This window comes from Canis lupus, chromosome 9, assembly GCF_048164855.1.
Source record: "Canis lupus baileyi chromosome 9, mCanLup2.hap1, whole genome shotgun sequence".
NCBI classification, from domain to species: Eukaryota; Metazoa; Chordata; class Mammalia; order Carnivora; family Canidae; genus Canis; species Canis lupus.
In genome coordinates this window covers 41,083,062-41,110,741 of record NC_132846.1, presented here as the reverse complement: position 1 = coordinate 41,110,741, position 27,680 = coordinate 41,083,062, and the positions used below count along the sequence as shown (strand labels likewise).

The 27,680-nt window shown below is 42.6% G+C and overlaps 2 long non-coding RNA genes across 2 annotated transcripts in view; one reads left to right on the top strand and one right to left on the bottom strand.

Annotated features, from left to right (window-relative positions):
• Positions 1 to 27,680, top strand: part of LOC140640109 (uncharacterized) — a 147,634-nt gene that overhangs the window by 25,680 nt on the left and 94,274 nt on the right. The gene's annotated exons all lie outside the window — the stretch shown is intronic.
• On the bottom strand, positions 17,996 to 25,885 carry LOC140640114 (uncharacterized). The gene is made up of 4 exons (XR_012036760.1): positions 25,274 to 25,885; positions 23,061 to 23,145; positions 19,315 to 19,454; positions 17,996 to 18,185 (listed from the first exon to the last, which is right to left on the bottom strand). It is a non-coding gene; the product is annotated as an uncharacterized lncRNA (long non-coding RNA).

Sequence of the window (27,680 nt, the reverse complement as noted above, 5' to 3'; positions counted from 1 at the left end):
ATCTCTGTCCCCAACCCCAAATTCCAGTTGGCTTCTTGGTGCCCCATTCTTATACAGAAACACTGGCTAAGGACCATCAGATGGTTCTGTTGGAGGAAAGACAGAGAGGTCAAAACCAACAAGGACATGCAGAAGAAAGAGAAACAATGAAGGAAAAGGAAAGAATTAATGAACGAGGATGAATGTCATCAGAACGATAAAAGAAAAATCGCTTCCATGGAATGAAAACAGCATTCTATTCATAAAGGAAAGAAGAAAGGAAGGGAGTGAAGAAGAAGAAGAAAGCTCAAAAAAATGAGAGAACTCTTGGAAATTGAAATATGATTTTTGAAGTTAAAAATTCACTGTAAGAGTTGAGACATAAAGGAATCCTGGCATGGGGTGTTGGATGAGGAAGATACCCAAGGAGGAAGACCCCCAGCACAAGGCAGGAAAAGTACAAGACAAACCTGGAAAATATGTTGGGCTGGAGAGTAAGAAAGTACTTTAAAGAATGATGGGCATGTGTCAAAAGGACACAGAAGACAACTTGCAGGGACTCCCACTGACCAAATTGGGAACAATTTCAGCATTAAGATACATAATGAATAAATTAAAAGTTTGATGAGGAAAGGGATATTTGCATCATTTTAAATCAACTCCCCAGTAACTACTTATTAATGATGAAATAACTGGCCTGTTATTTCCCAGTGGTGTACATCAGACTGAGAATCTCCTCTAGACCGAAGGAGTTTGAAAACATAATTGAGACAGTTGTTCAAACTTGAGTGCTACCTAAGTATTAGGTAATAGTAACATAACCTTCTTAATTTGTGTGACCGTATTGTGGATTTGCAGGTCATGTCTGTGTTTGTAGGAAATACACAATAAAATCTGAAGGATTACAGAGCATCAAATCAACAATTCACTCTCAATCGTTCTAGGGCTAACGTTCTATACACTGTACTTGCCACTTTTCTGAAAGTGGTGTGATTATTTCAAAACAAAAAAATAAATACATCATTCAGATGTTGGGATAATTAAACAGGCTAGTGTATATAAAAGGCAATATGTGCTATAAAACAGTGGTTTCCTGACATTTGGGTTTCATGGTCTAATAAAATCTGTTTTTAATAGGAGGAGCACTATAGTCACCACCTTTTTATTTAGTCACGGAATGACATTAAGAAGGAGGACTACCATCAATTACTACTATCGTTTCATAAATGATTATTTCTGTGAGGAGCATCTCACTTTGGCAGAGGCATAATCTCAAATCTTAAAAATTGAATGCATTTGCCTCTAAGTAAAACTCAGTGCACTGTTTTTATGCTTATTATTATTTTGCTATTGTACCAACTTGTGAAAATGTCTTCATGAACCAGACCATGTCCCTGTAATTAAGGCCCAATCTCTCCCCTTCCTCTGCCCATTCACCTAACCTATAAGACTGTACTGTCCAATACGGCTATTAGCCATGTGTGGCTATTAAATTACTTGAAATTGTTTTTATTTTTAAAAATTTTTTAAAGATTTTATTTACTTATTCATGAGAGACACACAGAGAGAAGCAGAGACATAGAGGGAGAAGCAGGCTCCCCAGGGGAGCCCAATGTGGGATTCCATCCCTGGACCGGGATCACACCCTGAGCAGACGCTCAACCACGGAGCCATCCAGGTGTCCCCAAATTGCTTGTAAATAAAGTGTAAACATAAGTATAATTACACACTGGATTTCAAAAACATAGTATGAAAAAAATGTCGAATATCTCCCCCAACAATTTGTATATTGTTTACATGTTGAAATAATAGTATTTTGAACATGTTGGGTTAAACGTATTATTACAATTCATTTCACTTATTTCTTTTTACCTTTGTAAATGTGGCTACTAGAAATTTTCCAGTTATGTTTGTGGCTCACATTATATTTCCAGCACACAGCACTGCTCTAGGGAACAATCCTGTCTTTTCCAAATCAGTTTGAACACTTTTGTTGTAAGAGCTGGGAGATGAAGAGAAATGGGGTTGGAGAGGAGGGAGAAAAGAGAAGGTGTGAGTGAAGAGTGAAGGGGTGAGTGAAGAAGGGGCATTAAACACAGGGCCTGGGGATTGAGGACAATTTGGGGGATTTGGAGGTAAAAGTCTGTCTGATGCAGACTGAGGAAGAGAAAAAAAGGAATTTAAGAAGTGTCCTCTGGGTTATAAATCAGATTCCCTTTAGCATTCTTGAAGAGATTTGCAGCTCTAAAGATTAGAATGCAGGTTTCATTTCTTCTTGGCTCTGGGATTACCTTCTTTGATGATGATTCTGGGAAACTGAGCCTCCTGAGGACCTCAGGATTTATTCTGGTTACTTTTTATTCTAAATATTCATTGGATTAGTCCACAAAACTCTTTAGGACTTTTTTTTCCCCATCCCTTTACCCCATTCTTTCCACCCTTCCAAATGGGGCCCAGGGTAACATGAGGACAGGCTGCTCAGTGCTGGAAGGACACGTCTACCTTCCCAACCCTACCCAACCCGATCCCATCTCTTGCTTTGTTGGTCCTCACACAGCCATCCTGTGGGATTAACAGGTGCCCGTGGTCCACATTCTAATGGAAGTCTCATCCCATTAAGGCTTCCTTCCCCACTAGGCTTGTTCTTAAAGATGAAGAATCATTTACTTAATGAGATGCCACTTTCCTACCATCCTCATCCATTAATTATTCAGGCCTTCCCTTTACACTTCCTCTGAGGCAAATGGTCTCAGATACACACAGCTCCCTTCCATAGGGAAATCCACCTACTGAAATGTAGGAACGAGTCCTCAGGACAGGAACAGGAGATGGGACAGACAGCAGCTATAGCCAACCCCTCTGATCAACTCCAAGTCTGCCCAAATTCTTCAAGCTCTGGAGAAGTCTAGAGAAGCTGCAGTTCTTAGAGATTAAATAAATCGCTCAAGGATACCCTTCCTCCCTTTGATTTCCCTTCCTTCAGTTGGAACTTTTCCCCCAATTTTCCTTTTATATCCTCTTCCTAACCTAGAGTGTATAGGCAGGGCCAGTTTGCTCCTTCTCCGGAGAGCATTGCATAGAAGCCTTTTAACTGGCTGTGGAATGAACAACTGGTTAGAAAGACTTTCAGTCTCCAGGATGTAGTTGTAAAGTCCAGGGTATTTTCAAGGGTAGGAACTTAACCTTAAGTTAAAAAGCCTAACACTTTAGTAAATGCCTTAATTTAACTGGATAAAGCAGGCCTTTTCAGGAGTCTATTCTGAAGGACCCTTTGGCTTGTCAGCCACCACTGACCAGAGTATGCTTGACAAAGGGGCACAGAGCTGTGGCAGGGCGTATGTTGAGTAGTCTTCCTGGTGGTCTGTCGAGTATATACTAGCAGTAATTTTGATAACGTCATTATAATCAGAGCATAAGACTTTCTAAGTGTTTATTTTCTTTGCAAAATAATACAGAAACCATCAGAGGGAAAAACTTGTGCAACAGCTTTCCAGGGCCCAAACTTTCTAAGGCTGGTTCATTCAAGTCTCCAAATATCACTTGCTCAGAGGTTCCTTCCTGACTCCCTTTTCTATTGTAGCAATTCTCTAGCCCCATTCACTCTGCATAACCCTACAATGGGTCACTTTTATCATGTTTACCACTACCTTCAATTTTCTTGCTCATATTAACTCTGTCTTTCCCAGGAGAACATACACTCCATAAGAGTGGGAATATTGTCTATCTTATGCTGTCTCTCCAATGTGTGGCACATCCTGGGTGCTCAATGATCTTCTCTTGAATGAACGAGTGAAGCAATGAGAGAGAGTGAGGAAGGGGGAAGACTTCGGCCTTAGGAAGGGAGTCATGATCCTCTTTGCTCTGTAGGGAGCCAGGATACCTGCAAATGCTCAGGAAGTGCTGAATATTTAACGAAGCCCCAGTGGTTGAGGGCCTTGTGGGTATGTTGCCCTGCCTAATATACCTGAAAGAGAAGGGTGGAGTGCTTTAACTGGAAATGATACTCCCATTATTTTATTCCAAGCAGAATAAGGCCAGAAAGGGTAGAATGCCCTGGAAAGGTACTTTCCAAAAGGATTAGAATAGAAGGAAGAAGAAAAGATTAATGTGAAGTCGATCACTCTAAACTTCAAAAGGTACACACTGTACCTGGGAACATAGCCAAAGCACAAGGGTGGGTGTGGACTGCACACCCCCAAGGGCAAGTCCTGGTGCAAAGAGAAGACCTGTGTGGCCCAGGAATGATGTGATATGGTAGAAAAATTAGATTAATGGGATCCCGAGTACAGATGTACCTAGACTTCACGGAGGATTTGGGCCTATAGGAGGGTCATCCCAGATGCTTTTCTGGCAAGATTTCGGAGTTCTTCAGCTCTCTATTAGGAGTGGCATAAACCTAGGTGAGCCTGTCTGGACCAAGTAGCCAAAGGCAGGTGGGGGGCATCCCTGCTTCAAGCATATGTGCTAATGCCTAGCAGGGTGCTGCCAGCGGGGGTCTGCTCTGCGGGAACCAGAGAGTGCTGAGAAGGATGAGACTGCCTTGCACAGGTGAGAGCTCCCTACTTTCAAAATGGTTTGGGGCCCGTTATCTTATTTTACTCCCATTTCAAACCGGTGGGGCTGGGTTACTGAGGGCAGTTACTGTTTTTGTGGCCATTTATGACCATGGAGACAGAGCTCAGTGAATTTGTCGTTTACCTAGAGTCAACTTGCTTAAAACAGTAGGGGAATAGTGTTCTCTGTACCAGGTTTCTAAAATGTGGAACCCCTGCATCAAAATCACCTGGATTCAGAGTCCAGAAATCTACAGTTTTATTATAAATTCCAGGTGAAAATAAATACTTAATTAATTAATTAATTTCCATGTGATTCTTATGCATACTAATTATTTAGCCTGGCATACCATCCTTAACTCTAAACCAGTTTGTAACCCATTGAGCCATTAGCTCAATTCTGAGCACACCTATTCCTGTATTAACGTTCTTAAATAGTCTCCTTCTGAACTGGAAACACAAGGAGTTCCTTAGAAGAGAGGATCAGGTGGCTGTAAAGTGAAGCATGAACAAACATTGATAAGGCCTATTTGAAGCTCTGGTAAGAAACTCTTGTTGAAACAATCATAACTAAATTGCAGACTGTAAAACACAGCAAAGCCTGGGAACCTACTCTTCAGTGGTTAAAGTGACATGCAACCCAACTAGCCGATCAAGTGTTCCAGGACTAAAAAGAATTGACAAAGAGCTTTGGAGTCATTGCAACGGGCAGAACCGAAGCTTCATGGGCAGGCTGGGGACTGTGGAAACAAGATACGCTGCAACAAGTTCCAGAGCAAAACAAAGAAAGCATTTTCACACAGCTGTTGAAAGTTTATAAAGTAAGGATGGGGGAGGATCGGCCACAACTTCCAAAGCAGTTGAAGGAAATAACCAGAGCTGATGGAGAGTGGACTCCTTGGAACAGGGTGATGGCAGGAATCATAATCTATTTCTAGTGTAAAATACCATGCATTTGTAGAAGCATAAGTGAGTCGCTAAGAACAGTGTCCTCAATTCTATAGTAATCTTTTACATTTGCAGCACTCTCCATGGTTTAAAATCCTCCATATAACCACATTTCTATGACCCTACAGCACCTTAAAAATACAAAGCCCTGTCACCATCCTTCACTAGTTGTAATCTTTACCCCTGCTCTGCAATAGTCCTCATCCCTGTTTTGCAAGTGAGAAAGTTTAGGCTTATAAAGTGAAGGATCTATAGAAGTTCACCCAACTCATTTTCGGAGAAGCTAGGATTCAACTTCGGGGCTTTCCCTTCTCTACACCTGCCCCTCCCCACTATTAATTCCTGCAGCTAAATAAAATGTAGCTCAGTCAATCATAGCATTTGAAGCCAACCTCCCATTTGATAGATGAAAAAACTGAGGTACTTACAGTATGATTGAGGATTTGTCCCAGGTCCCATGGTTATCAAGAGGGCTCAGTTACTAGAGCCCATCTCCTGATCATCCAGTTCAGAGTCCATTAATTCCACTCTGCCTTGCTTCCTCTCACAGCTTAGGGGAGCTATACATAAATCACCCAGGTTAATTTGGAGACTTGGAATAAATACCTTTAAAAAGGGAGCTCCCTGGGGGTGCATGGGTGGCTCAGTCAGTTAAGTGTCTGCCTTCGGCTCTGGTCATGATCCCAGGGTCTTAGGATCAAGCCCCTCATCAGGCTCCCTGCTCAGCCGGGAAGTCTGCTTCTCCCTCTCCCTCTGCTGCTCCCCCTGCTTATGCTCTCTTGCTCTCACTGTCAAGTAAATTTAAAAAATCTTTTAAAAAAAGGGGGGGGAGGAGGGAGCTCCCCAAAGTATGGGAGCCTAACAGATTAAAAAGTCATTAAGTTGATTTAAAAGGGCATCTCTGCCTTTTACATGTAGTGACTCTAAAAGCTTGGAGCTTTTGGCTTCTCACACCTTGATATTATAATCAATATAGTTGCCACAGTAAGCAGTACAGAAATATTTGCTCTGAGTAATGTCCAGATTTCTTTTGTTGGTGTAGATGGCTATACACTCTAGACGATGGCAAAACTGTGGAAGTCGTTTTATATTAGACTCTGGTAATGGGGAAAGAATGAGAGAAAGGAAAATTGGATTCAAAACATGATTTATAAAATTACCAGTTACTAGAGGCCACATGAGGGCTAGCCCCAGGACAAAAGGTAAAAATGAGGTGCTTTGCACAGGGATGTCAACAGGTATATGTATGCCCATGTTCATAGAAGCATTATTCAATAGCCAAAAGATGGAAGCAACCCAAGTGCCCACCAACAGATGAATGGATAAGCAAAATATGGTGTATCCGTACATGCAATGGAATAATATATAGCTGTTAAAAAGAAGGGAATCTTGTCAGGTTACAACATGGATGAACCCTGAAGACATTATGCTAATGTCTTATGCTAATTAAATAAGCCAATCCACAAAAGGACAAATGTTGTATGATTCCTCTTGGATGAGGTTCTTGGGTAGTGAAATTCCTACAGACAGAATAGTGGTGGCTAGGAACTGTGAGAAGGGGAGCAGGGGAGTTTGTGTTTTACAGATTTTGAGTTAAAAAAAAAATAAGTGTGCCTTTTTTTTTTTTTGCTTTGTTTTGCCTTGGTTTGTTTCCTGCATCATTTTCTATGGGCACTAGGGCTATGTATCCTTGGGACAGCCTGGGGACTCCAGTTCAAGCTCCAGGGTTTTTTCATCCCTTTTCAAAATGTTCACTGAAACCCGCACTGCAAGCAAACAATGATGAATCCAAAATGTGGGACATTATATAAGACATCCTGGCCTCTTCAATAGTCAGTTTCCCTTAGAAGGAATGAAGGGGAGGTTATTCTAGATTAAAAGAGACGTAACCAAACACAATGCATGCATGAACTGTGATTGGTTCCTAGTGGGGAAAAAAAAAACTCTAAAAGACATTTGGGGAACAACAGAAAAAGTGTGAATATTGACTCAGTATTAGGTAATATTTAAAAAGCATTGTCAATTGTTCTAGATGTAGTAATAATATTGGAGTTATGTAGTAGTAGCAGGGAGGAGCTACACACTGAAATATGTAGGAGTAAAGTGTCATGATTTGCAATTTTCAAATGATTGAGAGAAAAATACACATGTATACAACAGCAAAATAACTGTATGAAAATTTCGAATAACAGCAAACATGGCAAAGTCATGGATAAAACAATCACTATCTAAATGATATGTATAGAGGTGTTCACTATATTACTTCTTCAACATTTTTGTATACTTAATAATATTTATTTTAAATGTGTAAAAATTGAGTAGTCATTGATTAATAAATATGAACTCACTAATGGATACTTCTCTAGTAAAATCCACCATCACTGCCAATTATTGAGTGTTCAGGGTGTACCAGGCACCTGGTACAACCTTTCACATTATTTCATGTTGTTCTAAAACACTCTATAAAGAGAGTGCTTTCATTAGTCTCACTTACAGATGAGCAAGCTGAGGTGCACAGATTGAGTAACTTCTTCAAGACTCTCAGCTAGTGAGTACAGTCAGGATTCCCATGCCATCAGTCTGGCTGCAGACAGGGTAACCACTTTAGAAGTCCTGGAAGCACTGTAGACAATATGAGGCATCAAGGCAAGCCCATGATGGAGGTGTGTTGGGACCAGAAAGTCTTTCAAAGCCCCTCAAATTATGGCCATTAAGGGTATATTTCTTCTTTCTTTTTTTTTTTTTCCAATTAAGCCCTAGGCTCAACTTGGGGCTTGAACTCATAATCCTGAGATGAAGAGTTGCATGCTCTACTGATTGAGCCAGTAGGGCACCCCAAGGGTGCAGTTCAACCATGTAGGAGTTGGGTCTTCTTAGGCTACAATGCTCCAAGGTAAAAAAGCCTCTGTACCAGGATGCCTGGGTGGCTCAGGCGTTGAGCCTCTGCTTTTGGCTCAAGGTGTGATCCCGGGTTCCAGAATCGATTCCCACATCAGGCTCCCTTTGAGAAGCCTGCTTTGCCCTCTACCTCTTTCTCTGTGTCTCTCATGAATAAATAAATAAAAATCTTTTTTAAAAAATCCTCTGTACCCAGGTTCTAGGGATAAATCTGGGTATTTTGCCGCACACACCCCACCACCACCACTCAGAGAAACTCTGGGTGTTTTACAGCTGCCATCTCCTGTGTAGCCCTACGCAAGCAGGGAGCAAGTATAATTAATTATCTCCCATTATAGCTTCAGAAGCTTGCCTGAAGTTCCCAACTCTGAGACCCACTTGGCCTTAAACAACAACAATAGCCACAACAGTTAAAATTTATCTAACACTTGCTTTGCGCCAGGCACTCTCCTAAGTGCCTAAATAGTACTAACAAATCCCTACAACATCCCTCTGCAGTAAGTATGCTATTATCTCTATTTTAGGGGACAAGAAACTGAGGCACAGAATGTAAGTGCCCAAGGTCACAGAGTCAGTAAGTGAGGGTGCCTGATTCCAACCAAAGTCTGCTCATAGCTTCTGTTGATCCTGAGGGGGCCCGAGAGTCCCTTAGTGGTTCTCGACAATCCTGGGGAGAATTTTGTCTCAGTGCTTAGCCCTGACCATGTGAGTTGAGGCCTCTGACAGTTTTGTGACCTTGTGTTCTGATTCTCCACTCATTCTGAACTTGGCCTCTAAGGTCTCTGTTTCTTACAAAACAGTAGTAACTCCTAGGTGGCTTGCTATCTGAGCTGATCACCCCACCTTGCTACCTGCCTAGGATGTCGTGGCCTCGCCCTAACAAACCACAGGAAACAAGTTATCTTCAACAGAAAGAAGAGAAGGCTTTCTGGTCAGTGTCACCTGATATAACCAACCACAAAGCCAGCCACTGGACCGGACTGCAAAATAGGACAGAGCCAGCCTTCCCCTCTCCCCACCCCATGTCCTCTATCCTCCCATCCAGCAGTGTCAAAGGAACCCCTTACAGTAAGCTACTAGCGATGTTTTGTTACCTCTCCCAGGGACATATCTTAGGATCCCTTGCAGACAACAATATCCCACCGGGCATGACAATCAAATAAGGCTTAGTTTCCTTTCTGCCATAGGAAAAAAATATTTATTTATTTTTTTAAAAAGACTTTATTTATTTATGCATGAGAGACACACAGAGAGAGGCAGAGACACAGGCAGAGGGAAAAGCAGGCTCCCTGTGGGGACCTCGATGTGGGACTCGATCCTGGAACTCCAGGATCACACTCTGAGCTGAAGGCAGACACTCAACCACTGAACCACCCAGGCATCTCAGGAAAAAATATTTAAAAAGAAAAAACAATTTCTGTTCCTCTTCAGTGGCCATACAGCCTGACAAATCACCCAAGGCTTTGTGTTCAATGATCTCACCTGCCCCCAGCCCCTACCCTGTTTTGTCTTGGCTGGTGACAGCAGTTAACAAATAGCTTCTCTCCAATTCAAGGGTCAAGCCCAAAAAGGAAGTAAGCTGGAGGTGCCCAAGGGGATGGGGTGGGGTTGGGTGGAGAGAAGCTAAGGCTTCCTAGATGAGGGACAGAATTGAATTTTGCAGGCCTGGAAGGATATTAAAGGGGAAATGTCCCCAAATGGTGGACTCCTCTGCCTCTTATGCAGCACTCTGGAGGTTGTAGGGCTCGGGGGCAGCAGTTGGCACCTGGCAGTCATGCCTCCAAAAGGTCCTTCTAGGAGGGTCTTAGTGAAGCAATCTGGGGAGAGGAGGAGGCTGTTCTGTTTATGTGGCTCTATGCATGGGAAGGAGCAAATATTAATTATCTATAGCAAAGAATAGAAGACACTGACCCAGAAGGTCTAAAGTTTCCTCAAAGCTCCTTCCACCCTGCCCTCATCCTAGACTGGGCCCATAATTAATGCCTCAGGGACCATCTTTAATTACACGACCTTGAAAACATGGGCAAGGGCCTATGGCAGAGTGTGCAGGCAAAGTAGACACTAATACTGAAAACCTTTGAGTCTAATAGTTGCATCTTGTAACCAAAGAAGAAATATTAATAATGGTGGCTATTTTACTGACTCTTTCAGACCCCTGTTGCATTCTCCCACCACCAGGCAGGCCCCCAGATTTTAGCACTGTCCAAGGGAGAAGAAGAGGGGATTTCAATAATAGTGAATATCAAGGATCCCACCAGCCAGGCCAAGGTGGGGCTCTGAGCTTGCTTCCAGTTGATTTAGAAAAATAAAAATGTGCTCCTTGATGCAGTGGAGCAAATTCATACCTGTTATTTAGGCATCAGTGGGAGGGCAGCAGGAGGGAAGGGGGGTGCTTTGAATGATCCTCAAGTCACTAGGCACCTGGAGATGCTGCCAGGGTCTGCCCTCCTCCATTTGCCGTTAGTTGGCAAAAGACAAATTAGCCCAGAGCCTCCTGAGCCAGAGTTTGCAATGCAGAGTCTGCAAGAATGTTTGCTTGGGGAGCCGCACTGTTCTTTCTCTCAGCAGGTATAATTCCATCACATGATTGCCTTGGATCTGCTTTTCCCTGCTCCAGCCCAAGCTTGCCAATTCAGACAAGCATCACTGAGAAATAAATAGTCTTTCTCTGTGTCAGCCCAGAAAACACTGGGGGTCTCTTCACACAGAATATAATGAGAATTTCCTGACTTCTGTAGTTAGGAAGGGCCTCTCTCCCTATCCCAAGGCCTACATGCTGAACTTCCTCTTTGCAGACAACTCACCGGCCTCAGTGGGGAAGCCAGGATAATTCTGCACCGCCCCCCACCCCCCAACTCTGTCCTGAGCTTTACAGGTCCCTGGAAGACCAGTTAAAGAAGAAGACGTCAAAGAGAGGCAGAGGGTCTAGCCCAGGGCCTCCATTGAGATAAGAACCGTGCTACCTTGGAAACTTCCAGTAGAGCATTGCTGTGTCTAGCCTCAAGGGTGATTTCTGTTGCAGCAAAAGGTTACCTAGGACAGGTACCTTTCACTGTCTGGGAACTGCTGACAAGGAAACCACTAGAAGGGACTTTCTCAGCCCAAGCCCCAAAGGTTCAGCCCAGAAGAGGGAGAAGGGGAAACCTTGTCAACAGTGACTGCCTGCCCATTTGAACTTCTTGTGGGGTCCTGTGGAGGCAGGTCAGGGTCTGATCTTCTTCTTTCAGGCCACAGATATTCCCTCTGGATGGCTGTTGAGGATTAAGTTGGCTTGGGAGACTCTAGGATTCTGAGCAGCCCTGACCCGGACCAAGAGAATTTAGACCCTCTGGGTAAGTTCCAGGGACTCCTCCGGACTGGGGTCAGCCCCTATGGTGACCTAATGTTTTATTTACCTGCTCCAACTTCTCTTAGAAGTGTTTTTCATTTAATAAGCCCTGATAGGAACATTTTCATAGCAAAAAAAAAAAGTTTTAAAACTCAGAACACCCTCATCAACTAATTGTTCTTACTTGTCTGTTCTCCCTCCCTTTCCTTGTCTACGTGCGTCCATACTTGGTGCAGGGCTGTTTTCTCAGCACAGATAAGTGTTCCACTTTCCTTACCAGATAACTGCTACTGTGAGCCTTTTCCTTCTGTAGCTCAGTGCTTCTGAAAGCTGGATGTGCGTCATTTGGAGCACTTGCTTAAAGTTCACATTCCTAGGTCCCTTCCGGAGTGAGACTTGATTCTGTAGGCCTCGGTGTGGGACATAGGATCCTGTACCCCCCCACCCCCTCCACCCCGACACAAGACCACAAGATTTAATGACAATATGTTTCTTATAAACAAATTATAGGGAATTATAAACAAGAAAAGCAAATCTCTGTTTTCTTCGGTGCTGGTGAAAATACACAAGGGCCACTCCAGTCCCTTAGCTGTCTCTGACAGATCCTGGATTTTCTCCATTTGCCCCTCAAGATCCACTCTTTATCCTTCTCCATCTGCTCTTTGCCTCAAGAGGCTGAGCCACAGGAGTTTGCATTGATGGGCTCTCTTTGCCCTTCCAGCCTCTGGGAGGACAGGCTGATGAGGTTGGCCTATCTATTTCCCTGGTTCCTTCCTGTGAGCCTGCCCTCACCATCAGCTTTCTTCCTGGGTTCCCTTACCTGGTTCTGCATCCCTTACCCTTTCAGACCTGTTGGTGTTAATGGTTCCTGCACTTACCAAACCAAGAGTAGCATACCACCCCCTTTTCTTTGTCTAAGTCCAGCCTATACTTTGTAAATAGTGTCTTCATTACACTGTTCTCAAATGACTCACACTCTAAGCCTATTTGTTGCCAGGACCCTGATTGAGGTAACCTTTCTAAACTAATATGGTGAAAATTTTAACTTAATTTTGCCCTTTCCTAGGCTTCTGCAAGTGGGATTTCATTTTCCCTTGGGAAAATTTTCCCTTAGTAAAACTAGAGTAGCTTATTTAAACTTTAAAATATAGAAAATAATTTGTGTTTTTTGGGGGGGAAAGTAAGATCCTTACTACAGTTGCTTCCAAGAGATAATTCTGGGTAAATAGGAAAAGAATATTATAAACTGTGTATTTTGAACAAGCACTGCCAAGTGGTTCTGATGCATGATGGTTTAAGGAGGATTGGGTACATAGGCCCTTCAAGCTCCTCACAAGGCAGCTCATTTAAGCCATCAGCGTCCCTTCCGGAGTGCCAGGATGTCCCTCCATTCAGACCCATATAAATGAGTTTGAGAAAAACAATTTTATGTGAAAGTACAGCCTAGTATGCAGACTTTGGAGAGTCTATCCTTAATGCCTGTTTTTGAAGTCCAGGAAAGCTGTGCATACTTTTTTTGTCTTAAACTCGAGGTTTTTCTAAAATATACATTCCTCCATATTCCCTATTTTTAAAATTACCTATTTTGCTCAGCAACAGCTCCTCTGTGAAGCTCTTGATCCGTGTACATCTGGAATGAGAATACGGCAAGTTGCACTGCTTTGGCAGATGGTCCTGTGCCCAACAGAAGCCTTAGCCTGGATTCAGTCCCATATCTTCTTTCCCAGCACAAGCACCTGACTCAGCCTCAGAAGTGCAGAGAAGGTTATAGGACATCATCCTAGTCTGCCTCCCCAGACTCCAGTTCTACCCACTTACTTTCTCCCTAGTCTAAACGGACTATTTCCCAAATTCACTTTAAAGATATTCAATAGGAGATTGATTATAAATGTAATGTGCTCATTATTGTTCTGAGTTCCTCATTAGAAGCTCTTGCCGAAGGGCACCTGGCTGGCTCAGTCAGTAGAGCATGTGACTCTTGATCTGGATGATGAGTTCAAGCCCCATGTTGGGCATAGAGATCACTTAAAAAATAAAGATTTAGAAAAAAAGAAGAAGAAGAAGCCACAGCAGCTATTGCAGTGTACTGCTAAATATTAAGCTTTGTTCCTAATATCCATACCCACCTCCTAGAAGTATCTTACATGGATTAGACTAGGACAAGTTCCAGTACAGGGGAACCATAGAAAAATCTGGAACAGAGGCAAAAAAATGACCTTAGGAATCAAGTTTCCTTTATCTGTGTGTGTTCCCTGCCCTCCTCAACAACTTCACACTGGCCACTTCTTAACAGCTTACTTGAGAATTGCCTGTAATTTTCCAAAACTTACCTGCACGAACTTACAAACATCATCTCTGCTTGAGGTTTAAAATGCTAGTTGTAGGCTGCCCTAGTTCCTGCCCTCTAAGCCTTCCCAATGAGCTCTGAGCAGCAAGCTGCTCCCTTGCCAACTCAAGCCTGGCCTGCGCATTCTTCTGATGAAAAGCAGGTCCTACCTGTCAGCTTCATCTGACCCAAAATAATGAACAACTGCAGCCACTGACTCCCCAGTAAACAGTAGTAGTCATTATCAAAAGTTTTGAAGCAAGTGACGATTAATCAGACCTTTGTTTAGGAATATTAAAAAAACAAAAACAAAAACTGGCCATAATGAAATTCAGACTTGCCCTAGGGTCTGTGGCGCCTGGAGCATGGTACAAATGGAGGCCCACATGCCACATGTCAAAAAGTTATAAATCAAATTAACAAACTATTAAATAAGATACATTCTATCCCCCTGTACTTAAAAATAAAGTCCTTCTTAACAGTGTGGAAGGCCAGGTTCAAATATAGAATTAAAGAGTTTCTCTGAGTTCCATGCTGGGTAGAATGGAGGAAAGCTGGTCTCTGGCCCCTAACCCATTCCCAATTCAAGCTCTGTCCCAGATGACAAGGGATCTTAAGCTCATGCAATGGACATGTCCAAGCTCCACCTACGTCCCACCCCCACCTCACCCTACCCTCCTCTGATAAACAACTACCCCTTGGGTACATTTCAGGGCTAGGAATAAGTATAGTAGTGGTGTGGTCTGTCCTCAGAACAATATACCTGGAGAAAAGTCTGGCCCAGGTCCAGCAAATAGGATCGAGAAGGGGAACAGGGACTTTGAGTAGGAACATCCCATTTGCCTGTGGACTCCATACCCTGTGGAGAAATACAGCTAAAGTGGACCAAAGAGGGGCTCCTAAAGCATGGGACCCAAGGCAGAGGGGATACTGTTGAAATAAAGTACTTTAGATGGAGGATACAACCAACTGCAAGGAAATCACTAAAGAGGTCATGAAGGCCTTGGGTAAAATGAAAGCCCAAGAAAGGAGAGGAGGGAAGAGATAAGACATATCCAGGAAGCAGAACATGAGCAGACAGGAGAGAGGCAGAGACCAGTGGCCCTGGGTTCAGCCCTGACAGAACTCACATCTGCACCTGGCCTTGCAGACACTTTAAAATGTGAGCCCTCCCTTTGCCTAAGCCAGTTACGGTTCTTGAAAGAAAGTATGTCTCCACAAAATATTACTTGGTCAGTTGCAAAAAAGAAACCCAAGTTGGCCCAGAGAGAGGGAGAGTAAAGAAAGAAAAGAGCTAAAGACAGGTTTGGGGAAGTCATAAATTTGCAATGCAGGAATTTAAAAAAAAAAGGGGGGGGAAATAGAATCATCAAAGAAGTAGGGGGAGAACTAGCTCACTAGGGTGAGCATTTAAGAAAGAGGGCTGTCAGGTGGAGGATGAGGCCTGAGAAAAAGCCACTGAATTTGGTTACTTCAAGGTCACTGGTGACCTTCAAGAAAGTACAACTACAGACAAATGTGGGCAAATGCACACGCCCCGGTGTGCTTCAGAGATTGAACGAGCTATGGCGCTTCACGGATGGCTGAGGTCTTTCTCCTTCCCTGGTACTGGCAGTGGGTACGACTGCCCCTGCCTCCTCCTCACCTCTTTCCACGGAGCGTGCTGGTGAACTCTGGCACCCTCGGGGCCAAGGTTGGTTTGAAATGTGTCAGAGAGCAGGTAATGAGGTGCCACAATCCTGGATGGAATCACTGGAAAAAACAACCAAACAAACAAGCAAAGAACCACTGGATTCTTGGGGACCCCCAGTCTTTATCTATAACTCTTCCATCTCCTCTTATTCTGCTTTGCCTTGGCATAGTTAAAGACAAATCCCAGCCTCCACTTCCCAAGCAGCCAGCCAAGGCAAACCAACTTCCCATGTTGCTTATCCTCTCTCAAGGGGGGTTGTGTGTTTATGTTCGTGTATTTTGGGGTACGAGGGAGCATGATCCCCTAAAGAATCTTTTTCCCAAGTCTCCACAATTCAGGAGTCACAACAAACAAGTAAAAATAACTTTTTATTTAAGGAAGCACATCTATGGCTTCCTGTTCACATGGCTGACAACAGAAGAACCGGGGCTGTGAAGCCTGCAGAGACTTTTCCAGGGAGGTGGATTGCTTATAGCTGGAGAAAATGAGCAGGAAGGACAGCCTGTGCCCAACTTGTCCCCTGTGACCGTTGCTCAAATATAGACACTGAAGAGAGAATGTCAGATGTGTGAGAAATGACCCTGAAGATACAACAAATATTCTGATTGGCTTCTTCTCCTTTGAGGCCTCTCCCCACCCTGTCCTTACCCCATCCCACTCCATCCCACCTCAGCCCCCAACCACAATTCCCAACCTGAGTGATGTTCAGGCTGGGTGGCCCCCAGCACACCTCCTGCAAGGGGTGAAGGGGGACAGAGTCCAATGCCCTTTCTCTGATGTTTATGAAAAGGCAATATAGCAGCACACTACAATCCCTCCAGACCCCTCCTGACAATGTGCTCCATGAAGAAATTTAAAAATTACTGCTTGGGATACCTGGGTGGTACAGTGGGTTGTGCAACCAACTCTGTTTCAGTTCAGGTCATGACCTCAGGGTCCTGGGATCAAGCCCTGAATCGGGCTCCACACTTGGCACAGAGTCTGCTTGGGATTCTCTTGTTCTGTCTCCTTCTGTCCCTCCCCCTCATGCTGTCTCTCTCTCTCTCTCTCTCTCTAAAATAAATAAATAAATCTTTAAAAAAAATTACTGCTCACTAGAGAAATGGGAGAGCCTGATCTTTTCCCATTGATTTCTCCCCCTTTTTTTTTTATTCAAATATCTGCAGCTCCTGGGTGTTGGGAGCCTCTTTTAACTTTCTCTGGGGGGGGGGGGGCATTCCTTGATGTCTTTCCTCCTTTCTCTGGAGACAGAATTTTTTTAACCCATGGACTCAGACTGCTTTTCTCCTTTGAGGAGCTGGAGGGGGGTTACTAAACAACACACTGTTGTACATATTTCACTCGATCCTCTGAACTGCCTGTGAATGCGTACAGTTGTTCTCTTCCCCTCAAGAAAGAGAACAGGTGTTCTGAAGGTACCGTGACTTGCCCAAGGCCACTCAGGGAATGAGTCCTGGAGTCTCAAATGGAACGTCTGCCTCTGGCTCTAAAAATCTGTGCCAGGCTAACCAAACCGAAGGCTTGGGCACTGGCTGGGGACAAAGTGTACATTGGGAAGCACAACCTCTAAACCTTGTCTTTCTCTCCTGTCAGGGAGCCCAGAATGAGGAGTAGAAAAACACATACTGCAAAGAGAAATGGGAAAGAAAACATACTGGCCCTTGGAGCACTGGCTTTAAACTGTTTTGTTGTTTTTTTTAAAGACTTCGTTTATTTATTCATGAGAGACACAGGGAGAGGCAGAGACATAGGCAGAGGGAGCAGTCAGCTCCTCACAGGGAGCCTGATGTGGAACTCGATTCCCAGACTGGGATCACCCCCTGAACTGAAGGCAGACATGTAACTGCTGAGGCACCCAGGCGTCCCAGCTTTAAACTGTTTTGACTGTCACCCAGAGTAAAAAACACATTTTATATCTTGACCCAGGACGTTATATAAACAAATGATATATACATATATATATACAGTTTTACCAAGAGTGATGCACTCTGATATATTTTGTTCTACTCTTGTATTCTTTTTTTCCCCTTTAATGATGGTTTTTGACACATAAGATTGATTTCACTACCCATGACAGATCTTAACCTGCAGATTGAAAAATGCTGTCTTAAAGCATAAACTCCACATTCAGAGATAAGCTCTCATACCTTCTTGTATAAAGAGCCAAGTGGGATGGAGCCCAACACGTAATATGTGTTTAGGAAATACTTGTTGAACTTCTGGATTTTTAAGGAATTGATAACTCACAAATTAAACAATTTGGTCTGGAAACTCTTTGGTCGGCTTTATGTGAAAAAGATAATCCTGGGGATCCCTGGGTGGCGCAGCGGTTTAGCGCCTGCCTTTGGCCCAGGGCGCGATCCTGGAGACCCGGGATCGAATCCCACGTCGGGCTCCCGGTGCATGGAGCCTGCTTCTCCCTCTGCCAGTGTCTCTGCCTCTCTCTCTCTCACTGTGTGCCTATCATAAATAAATAAATAAATAAATAAATAAATAAAATCCTAATTTTAAATCTCAACAGACACATGATTCCCAAACACAAAACTATAATTGGGTCTCTGCTATGAATCTAGGCTTGAAACTCTAAATGAAAATACTAGCCACCTGGGTAGTTCAGTGGTTGAGCAACTGCCTTTGGCTCAGGGCATGATCCTGGGGTCTTGGGATTGAGTTTCTTATAGGGCTCCCTATGGGGACCCTTTTTCTCCCTCTGCTTATGTCTCTGCCTCTCTGTGTGTGTCTCTCATGAATAAATAAATAAAATCTTAAAAGAAAATACTAGTGAATGAATTTTATTCAACAAGTATGACTTAAGTGTTCTGTACTGTGCACTGTCCTAGGGACTAGAGATACAGAAAGAAATGAGACCCAGTCCCTGCTCTCAAGGACTCTCAAGCTGCGTTGTGGCGGGAGATTGAGAAGTGAAACCAGAATTACAATGCAGTGTGAGAAGGGTGGCACAGGCTGTCATGGGAGTGGAGGGGAGTTACTAACCCTTTCTAGATGAGACAAAACACATTTCCTCAGGGTCATCCCAGCCTATACTTTAAAGATGAATGATAGCTGGATGGGAGGATAAGTAGAGGAGGGCTATATCAGGCAAAGAGAATATCATATGGAAAGTTGTGGCAGGGGTGGCTGGGTGGCTAGGCATTTAAGCTTCTGCCTTCAGCTCAGGTCATAATCCCAGGGTCCTGGGATTGAGCCCTGCATCAGGCGCTCTGATCAGCAGGGACTCTACTTCTCCCTCTCTCTCTGCCCCTCCCCTGTACTTGTGCTCATGCTCTTGCGGGCTTTCTCTCTCAAATAAATAAATTAAATCTTTAAAAAAAAAAAAAAAAAAAAGTAGTGGCAATTTGTTGATTGTCCCCCTACAACCAATCCACATTTCCTGTCAGCAATGTCCTAATTATTCGGGAAGGGGCGGTGGGGGTGGGGGGCAAGGGAGTGTTCATTCCTACTCAATTATCATTCAAGGGAAAATCCTGATTAACAAGAGCCAAATATGATGGTCCCAGGCTCCTCACCAGTTATTAGTTTAGGAATGGGCATAACACCCAAGTCTGACTAATGAGATTCCAGAGCATACCTTCTAGCAGGGGACTTCAAGACAAGTTTCCTTGTTCTCAAAAAAGAGGTTCACAGTAAGAAACAGCCATTCGTCTATTGGATCCTACATTGTCTCAATGAGATGTCTGTGATGCAGCCATCTTGTGAGCAGGAAGCAATCTAGTTGGAACAGAGCAACCAAAAAGTTAGAAAGACCAGGGACCTCAATGGCCTTGGTGAGTAGCTGAATTAGCTAGACTCTAGAACTACTTTATCCCTGGACAAGATGTCATGTAAGATAAAAGAATTTTCCTTATTGCTAAAGTCAGTTGAGTCAGGGGTTTAAGTTACGTGTTACTCATTACTCGCAGTCAAAATAAACCTAAACTGATACAAAAGCTATGAAGATATGAAAGGCATGTTCTGGGTTCCGCAAGGCAACAATTGTATACAAAGTTCAGATCATACTCTGCTACAAGCTTCAGCTTCAAAATGAGACACAAATGACTATTAAATATCTGGAAAACTCAACCTCATTCTTAAAGAGAAATGTACTTCAAAACTAAAATTAAATGCCATTTTTCATTTCCATATTGACAAAGATCCCAAAACTTGATAATATCCAATATTGTCAAGGGGAAACAAGTTCATTATTTGTTATGAGAGGATTATGGATGGTATAAATCTACTGAAGGCAATTAGGCAATACTAACCCTTGCCTGATGATCTGACCACCCCGAGGCCAATCTAAGGAGAGACAATATGATGGTCAGGCTGACTTGAGCATCCTGATCCATTCAAAGATTGTATTTTATTTGTAACTTGCTAAACCTCAATATCCGATTCCAGTTTAAGTGTCTCTTTCAGGCCCCTTGTCCCCTCCCCTCATACCTCCTAACCAGCTAAGGTCCCAGTTTCAACTGCATTGCAGGCTGGCTACCTACGCGTGCCTTCTGTGAAATCTTCTTTTCTTTTTTTCTTTTTTTTTTTTCTGTGAAATCTTCTGAGACAATTCTCCATCTCAGAGTCTGTTTCTATGAAACCCAGTCTAAGATACTATATATGTATGCAAACATGCATACATATATACACACATTTCTTTACAAAGGAAGCTACAAAACCTTCTGCGTTGTCTAAAAAGATGTGAATGAATGGAAAAATAGATGTTCCTGGATATGCAGCCAAAATATTACATAAATACCTGTTTCCTACAACTTCAGTTATAGATCTAGCAGAATCTTGTTTTTTTTTTTTAAAAAAAACTAGAAGGCCTAACTCTGGGAAACAAACAAAGAGTTGCAGAGGGGGAGGTGGGTGGAGAGATGGGGTAATTGGATGATGGGTACTAAGAAGTGCACTTAATGGGATGAGCACTGGGTGCTATACTATATGTTGGCAAATTGAATTTAAATAAAATATATTTTTAAAAACTTGAAGGATGTTTTTTAAACATATGGCAAAAAAGAAGAGAGAAAGGAAAATTCTAAACAGGCAAGAAAGAAAATTTATTGGGGCAAGGAAGTGAAGGAAGAATTAATTACTATCAAAACTAAAAACCCATAAAGCAACAAAAATAGGAGAGTGAAGTCTTGGTGTAAGAATAGACAGATTCCTGGAATATAATAGAAATATCAGCAATGCATCCTAATTTTCATAGAAATTTTAGTGTATTAAGAAGATGTCACAATACAATGAGATAAACAAAGTTTTTTTTTTTTTTTTTTTTCATAAATAGTGAAGGGAAACTGATGAGCAATTTGGGAGGAAGGGAAGAATTTAGATCTACCCTTTACATCAAAGTGAATTCTATTTTATTTATTTATTAAGTAATCTCCATACCCAATGTAGTACTCGAATTTACAACCTGGAGATCAAGAGCACATTCTCTGGCAATTGAGCCAGACAGGCACCCTAAATTCCATTTAATTTAAAAACTTAAGTGTACTTAAAACTACAACATTCAGAAGAAAATAGGGTTAAATATTTATCACAGCACTAGTGGAAAGGTCCTTCTGATGACTTTCTATCACATTAATGTATTTTATTTTCTTCATCACATGTACAACTTCCTGAAATTATTTGTGTTATGTTTCCTTCATAACTTTCATCCACAAGATAATAAACTTCATGAGTACAGTATTATTATAGAGCAAAGATGGAAGTACTTGACAACATGAAGATTTCAGAAAAGAAATTTTGTATGTTAAAAAAAATCAACACAATACAGGAAAAATAACATACTAGCAGATATATTTACAAAAAAAATTGCCAAAAAAGATTAATGACATTGTTATCTCAAGAATTCACACAAGTTGATAAAAATCTTATTAAGACCCCAGCTAGGGCAGCCCCGGTGGCTCAACGGTTTAGCACCGCCTTCAGCCCAGGGCATATCCTAGAGACCCGGGATCGAGTCCCATATCAGCCTCCCTGCATGGAGCCAGCTTCTGCCTCTGTCTGTGTCTCTGCCTCTCTCTCTCTGTATCTGTCATGAATAAATAAAATCTTTAAAAAAAAAAAAAAGACCTCAGCTAATATTGGAACAAAGACTTGTAATAAAATACTCACAAAAAACAAATATTAGTAAATATGTGAAAAATATTCAATTTTATTAGTTATCAAATAGAAGCAGATTAAAAGAAGTATGGTATTTCTTTCTCTAAGTTAACTAAATTAACATTACTAAATTAACCCCCCCAAAATTAAAATGTGAATCCCTAAATCCAGAGCTAATAATATTGGTACTTGTATTCATGGTGAGTAGTATCATAAAAGGATGCAATCAATTAGGAAAATAATTGAGAGTCCCCAAAATGTTTATGCCCTGTGACCAGTACATCTCTTTTATTTATTTATCTTTAAAAATAGGTTCTATGCCCAATGTGGGCTAGAACTCACAATCCCAAGATCAAGAGTCACATGCTCTACCAACTGAACCAGCTAGTGCTCACAATATATCTCTTTGAGAGAATGGATCTCTACTTCTGCAGATGTTCTGCTTCTACAGAGCAGCAGAAGCATCAAGCCATTGTCAAAATCCAGCAAAATCCTGACACGGCCTCCCTTCCCAGACCACATTTCTATACCTATGCTGTCCAATACAGTAGCCACTAAGCACATGTGGCTACTGAGCATTTGAAAGCTTGATAGTTTAGAGGCAGCTGGTTGGTTCAGTCAGTTAAGAGTCTGACTCTTGGTTTCAGCTGAGGTCATGATCTCAGGATCATGAGTTCAAGCCCTACATCAGGCTCTATGCTGGGTGTGGAGCCTACTTAAAAAAAAAAAAAATATATATATATATATATATATATATATATCTCAAAGACTTAGAGGGAAGATAAGAAAAAATGGATCATTAATCATTTTATATTGATTACATATTGAATTGATAATATTTTGAATACATTGGCTCAAATGAAATATATTATTATGGTTAATTTGATAATTTTACTTTCTTTTACTTTTTTTTTAATGTGGCTATTAGAAAATTTTAAACTACCTATGTGGCTCACATTCTATTTATTCTGGACAGCTCTGTCCTAGAATTGCCCTAAACTAATGTGACCAGCATCCTGGGGAATCACCTAATTTCTAATCGACATTATTCTTTGTATCTAGCATTGTAGCAAGGCTGGCTTTTTTTCTAGAAGAAGGAGCAGGGAAGGCTAAGTAGATGGTTCAGCAGATGAAAGTGCCTCTGCCAATATTATTGCCCTAATGACCTTATTCCTGTGCCTGATATTCTCAAATGAGCCACAGTGGGTTGTTGAAATAAAAGGAAGCTACCTGGCAGTGATTACTTTTCCAGACTTAACAGTCCTCTGGGACTGGGTCTTCGACTTGGGTCCATCCATGATGCCACCACACAGATCTACAAATATAAACAGATTATAACATGTTCCTGCTTCACTTGCTTCAATGATTCTTCTTTCTGCCTGCCTGCCTTGGCCACAAAGCCCACAAGACCTGGCCTTGCTTGTCCATCTGTCCTCTTCTTTCTTCTCTCTCTCTAGACTTCTCTCTCTAGACTCCAGCCACACCAGTCTGATTTCACTCTCTCAGCCAGGCCAGCTTCTTTCTCTCTCTAAGCCTCCAGAACATACCATTTCCAGCCTAAAGTGGCCCTTCTAGTCACTGTTTATCACATTAGTGTATTCTGTTCTTTCATCACACCTATACCTTCCTGAAATTATTCTTGCTGTGTTTCCTTCGTTACCACTCATCTTTCCTCCATAAGATAAAAAACTGCATGAGAAGAAGGATCATGTCTACCTTGTTCACCACAACATCCCAGATCTTAGAACAGTGCCTGGTGCATATAGGGGCTCCTCAAATGTTTGTTGGTGAGTCTATGAATGAATGCCAAATTATTCCTCTTACTCTTCCCCAGATATGCTTTGAGTTTTCTTATCTCAAAGAAAGTCTTACCTCAAAGTGTCTTTGCTTTTGCTGTGTCTTCCCAACTAGAATCTTTATTCTAATTATCTAAAATGACATACTTTCCACCTCAAATACAAACCACCCAACTCAAAATCATTTGGTGATTAGGAGGCTTTTTGGTTTTTGTTTTTTTTATCACACATAATAAATCCAGAGTGGTGCCATTCCAGAGCGGCCTAACTCAGTGGCTTAATGATGTCCTCAAGGACCCATGCTCTCTCCAACCTTTCCTGTCTGCCACTCTTACCATGCCAGCTATTGACCTAACCCTCCTCCTTTAAGTTGCAAGATGGTGACAGCAGCTCAAGCACTATATTCTTGTACAGCATCTCAAATCCAGAGAATCTCAGACTTACAGAATTTCCCAGAAGTCTCTTCTGCAGAGTTCCCTTTTATATTTCATTGTCCAGAATTGTAGTACATGCTGCTCATTTCTAATCCAGCCCACTTCTAAACCAATTACTGGCAAGAGCTAGAAATTTCTAGCTAGAAATTGGCCTAAAGAATTAAGATGGGCCTCCTTCAGGCTACTTTGTGAATTCCTGGTCCTGGGGAGTAGAGGCTGCTAAAATAACAAAGGAGGGGGATTGGGTGGGGGATGGGGTCCGGAAAGGCACAATGGTCTCAGAATAAACCACTGAGAGTTTACAAGCCACAAAACCCTACTAGATTTTCAAAGTACAGCTCAAATCTTGGGTCTTTCATTAATCCTCTGATTATCTTAAATAGAAGTAGCCACTCCCTCCTTGGGTTCAGGCCAAAAACTTTGGAGTCATTCCTAGTTTCTTTATTCATAACCCCATATGTGTTAGCTATCTTGTCTACAAAAAACGTTCAGAATCTAATCTTATCTTGCAACCCTCAGTCCTATTACCATGGTCCAAGCCAACATCATTTCCCCCCTGGATTATTGCCTGCTCACTAGCCCCAAGCTTCTCTTCCTGCACCCCTATCTAAAAAACTTACCTCACTCTGCTTCATTTTCCTTCAAAGCACTTGTCATAAGTTGATGAATTATATGTTTATTATTTGCACTCTGTCTTGTCTTATTAGAACCTAAGATCCATGAAGCCAAGGGTTTTATCCGTTTCATTCACTGGTTTAGCCTCAGTGCTTACAACAAAACGTAGCATGTAACAGGTGCTCAACATACGTATACTGAATACTTGCACACTTCTTTGAAGTGTGTGGTGCGCTTGGCATGGTCTCAGGCTGTTACTTTCATGTGTGCACACATGCTGTCTCTTCAACGGGAACATAAGCTTCTAAGGGTCAGAGCGGAGTCTTACCACACCATTCCTGGCATGAAGGGGGCACTCACAAGTTTGTGTGGTTGACAGATTTAGAGGGAAAACACATTAGGGCAATGAGAACTGTTATCATTTTACGTACCCTGTACTTGGCAGGATTCTGAAAAGATGAAATATGGGCTAGGACAGCACATTTAGGGCAGGGTGTGGAGCTTGGGATTCTGCGCTAGAATATGGTCCAAATTAACTCCTTGAGGAAGAGGAAGATGGCAACTCTTTGAAAGAAGAAAACAAGGGCATATTTCTTACATGGATTTCCCCTGGAACTGGTCTTCCCACGTTTGTTTACAATCTCACAGTACTTTGCAATGGATTGAGCCTCAGTCCTGTTAATTGGTGGCAAAGATCTCTACTTAGCAGATGCTAAATAGAAGCAGAGCAAAACTAAAGAGTGGTTTAAGGTCACCTAGAGTCGCTGCTCAAATTTAGGAAGGAAACTCAGACTTCGTCCAGGTCCCACCCCCAGCTGCAGCGCTCCAGCCTCCCAGTACACTGTGAAGATCCCAAGAGGGGCACCGAGCCCGGGAGAGGAGGTCCTGTTAGCCCTCCCTCTCACTTCTGTACCCAGCGCTCTCACACCAATTCCAGCAGCAAGGCCAATTACCAGACCAAACACCAGACTCAAGGGAACCAGACCACTTTCAAATATCCGTAGCATTACTTTTCCCCCCGAGGAGAAAGGGACACATGAGGAGACAGAAGATCGTGCTTTAAACAGAAGAAGAAAAAGATATCATTGGATGTGCACTCAGCCAAAAAAGCAAACGCCAGGAATAACTGAGCATTGTTTGAAGCCAAGTCTGTGCAGAAGGGACCCAGGTGGAGGAGGAGGCAGGAGGTAAGGTGGTCTGAGGACGCAGAGCAAATGCCCCACGGGGAGGGGCAGGAGCAGAGGGACGTATTTTAGGCAACCTTAAAAGCCTTGATTTAGCATCCTGCAGGAAATGAAAAGCAGGTGGGTTGGTTTGGAACTTGTTTACGTTTTACTGGCCTCCAATGAGGCTCCTAGGACAGAGTTAGAAATGGAGAGAAGGGATATTTTAGGCAAATATTGACAGGTGTCCGTTCTGAGAGAGTGGGGCCTCTCACTCTGGATCATTGCCCCGCACCCCCCAGGAGAAACCAAAGGAGGCCAAAGATTCCTCACTCCCCCGGTCTTGCACAGGTCTGGCTGGAATAGATATCAATTTGATTTAACTACTGATCTGCTTGCACCAACTTAAGGAACTACGTGTTAACACACCTTCTCTCTTGCCTTCACATCACACCCCACGGGGCAGAGAAGCAGAAACAGAAGCCTAGACATGGGGAGGACACAGAATGGTTAACACCAGAGGTCCTGAGGTTTGTAGAAGGCACATTAGAACACAGATTCCTGGCTCCCACCCCCAGAGTTTCTATTCAGTAGAGCTGGGAGAGGCCCAATGGCCACACATGGGAATTACCTGGCCATTAAAATATACTGGGCCCTATCTCCTAAGATTCTGACATTAACAGTACGGGGTGTGACCTGGATATTGTTTAAAGCTCTCCAGATATTTCTAAGGCATGATCAAGGTCGAGAATCATTGATCTTCTCTCTTGCCTGCCATTAGTATTACAGCCCCAGCTTCATTTCAATTTACCTTCATAATGTGGCCTCAGGCAGTTAGGGCCACAGGAGACCATGGGATCCAAATTAGGCTTAAGTCTAGATTAGAGGGAAAGGGCTAAAAAAAATATTGCTCTCTGAGACACAGACTATCAAAAATTTATGTAAATGCAGGCAATTACCCTTTTATGTAATGTGTCCAGGAAATAGGACTCCTAAAAAATGTTTCATAAGTAAGTTGCTGCTAAGAGGCAGCAAAAGTAATCATCTTTAATGCTTATCGAGCACTTATTTTGTGCGATGTACTCTTCCTAATGCTTTCTTTTCAAACCCACTTAATTCCCACAGTAACTGGATGCCCTAGGTACTATCAGCATCCCCCATTTCATAAATGAGGAACTAAGGCAACAAAGGAGCAATCATCTGTCCCAGATCGCCCAATTAACAGGTGGCAGAGCTGGCTCTAAAACTCTGCAGGGGGGAGGGGAGGAGAGGCATCTGCATTACTTACAGAAACTATTCAAAATACAGATGACCAGGCCCCATCACAGACCAGTAGGGATTGGGATCACTTGAAGTGGATCTTTATCAAAATTATTTTTAGCAAACTCCCTGGAGAGTCAATTGTTCACCAAGGTGATGAGACCCCTGTTGGGGTGTCAAATGAAGGCTTTGGAATTTAAATAATCCTAAATTTCATTCTGTTTCCACCACTTATAACTGGGATCTTTGAGTAAGTTACCTATCCTCTCACTGAGCTCCCATTTCTTCACCTGGAAAGGAGAATGGTAGTAATTTGGGGAATTATTCTGAGGATAACATGGGTCTAAAGCACTTAGCATGGTGACAGGCCCATGCCAGTAGAGCAGAAGAATGTTTTGAGACATTGAGTCTTCCCTGCTACCATCAACATCACACACTTCACTTCCCTCTCACACCCTACAGTCCAAGACATGCCCTGCCCCAGGGAAAAGTGGGGTGGATACAGCTGGAATGCCAAACAAAAAAGTTGGTTGCTCAGGTTTTGAGATCCGTATGAGAACACAAGACGTAGTCTTGGGAGAA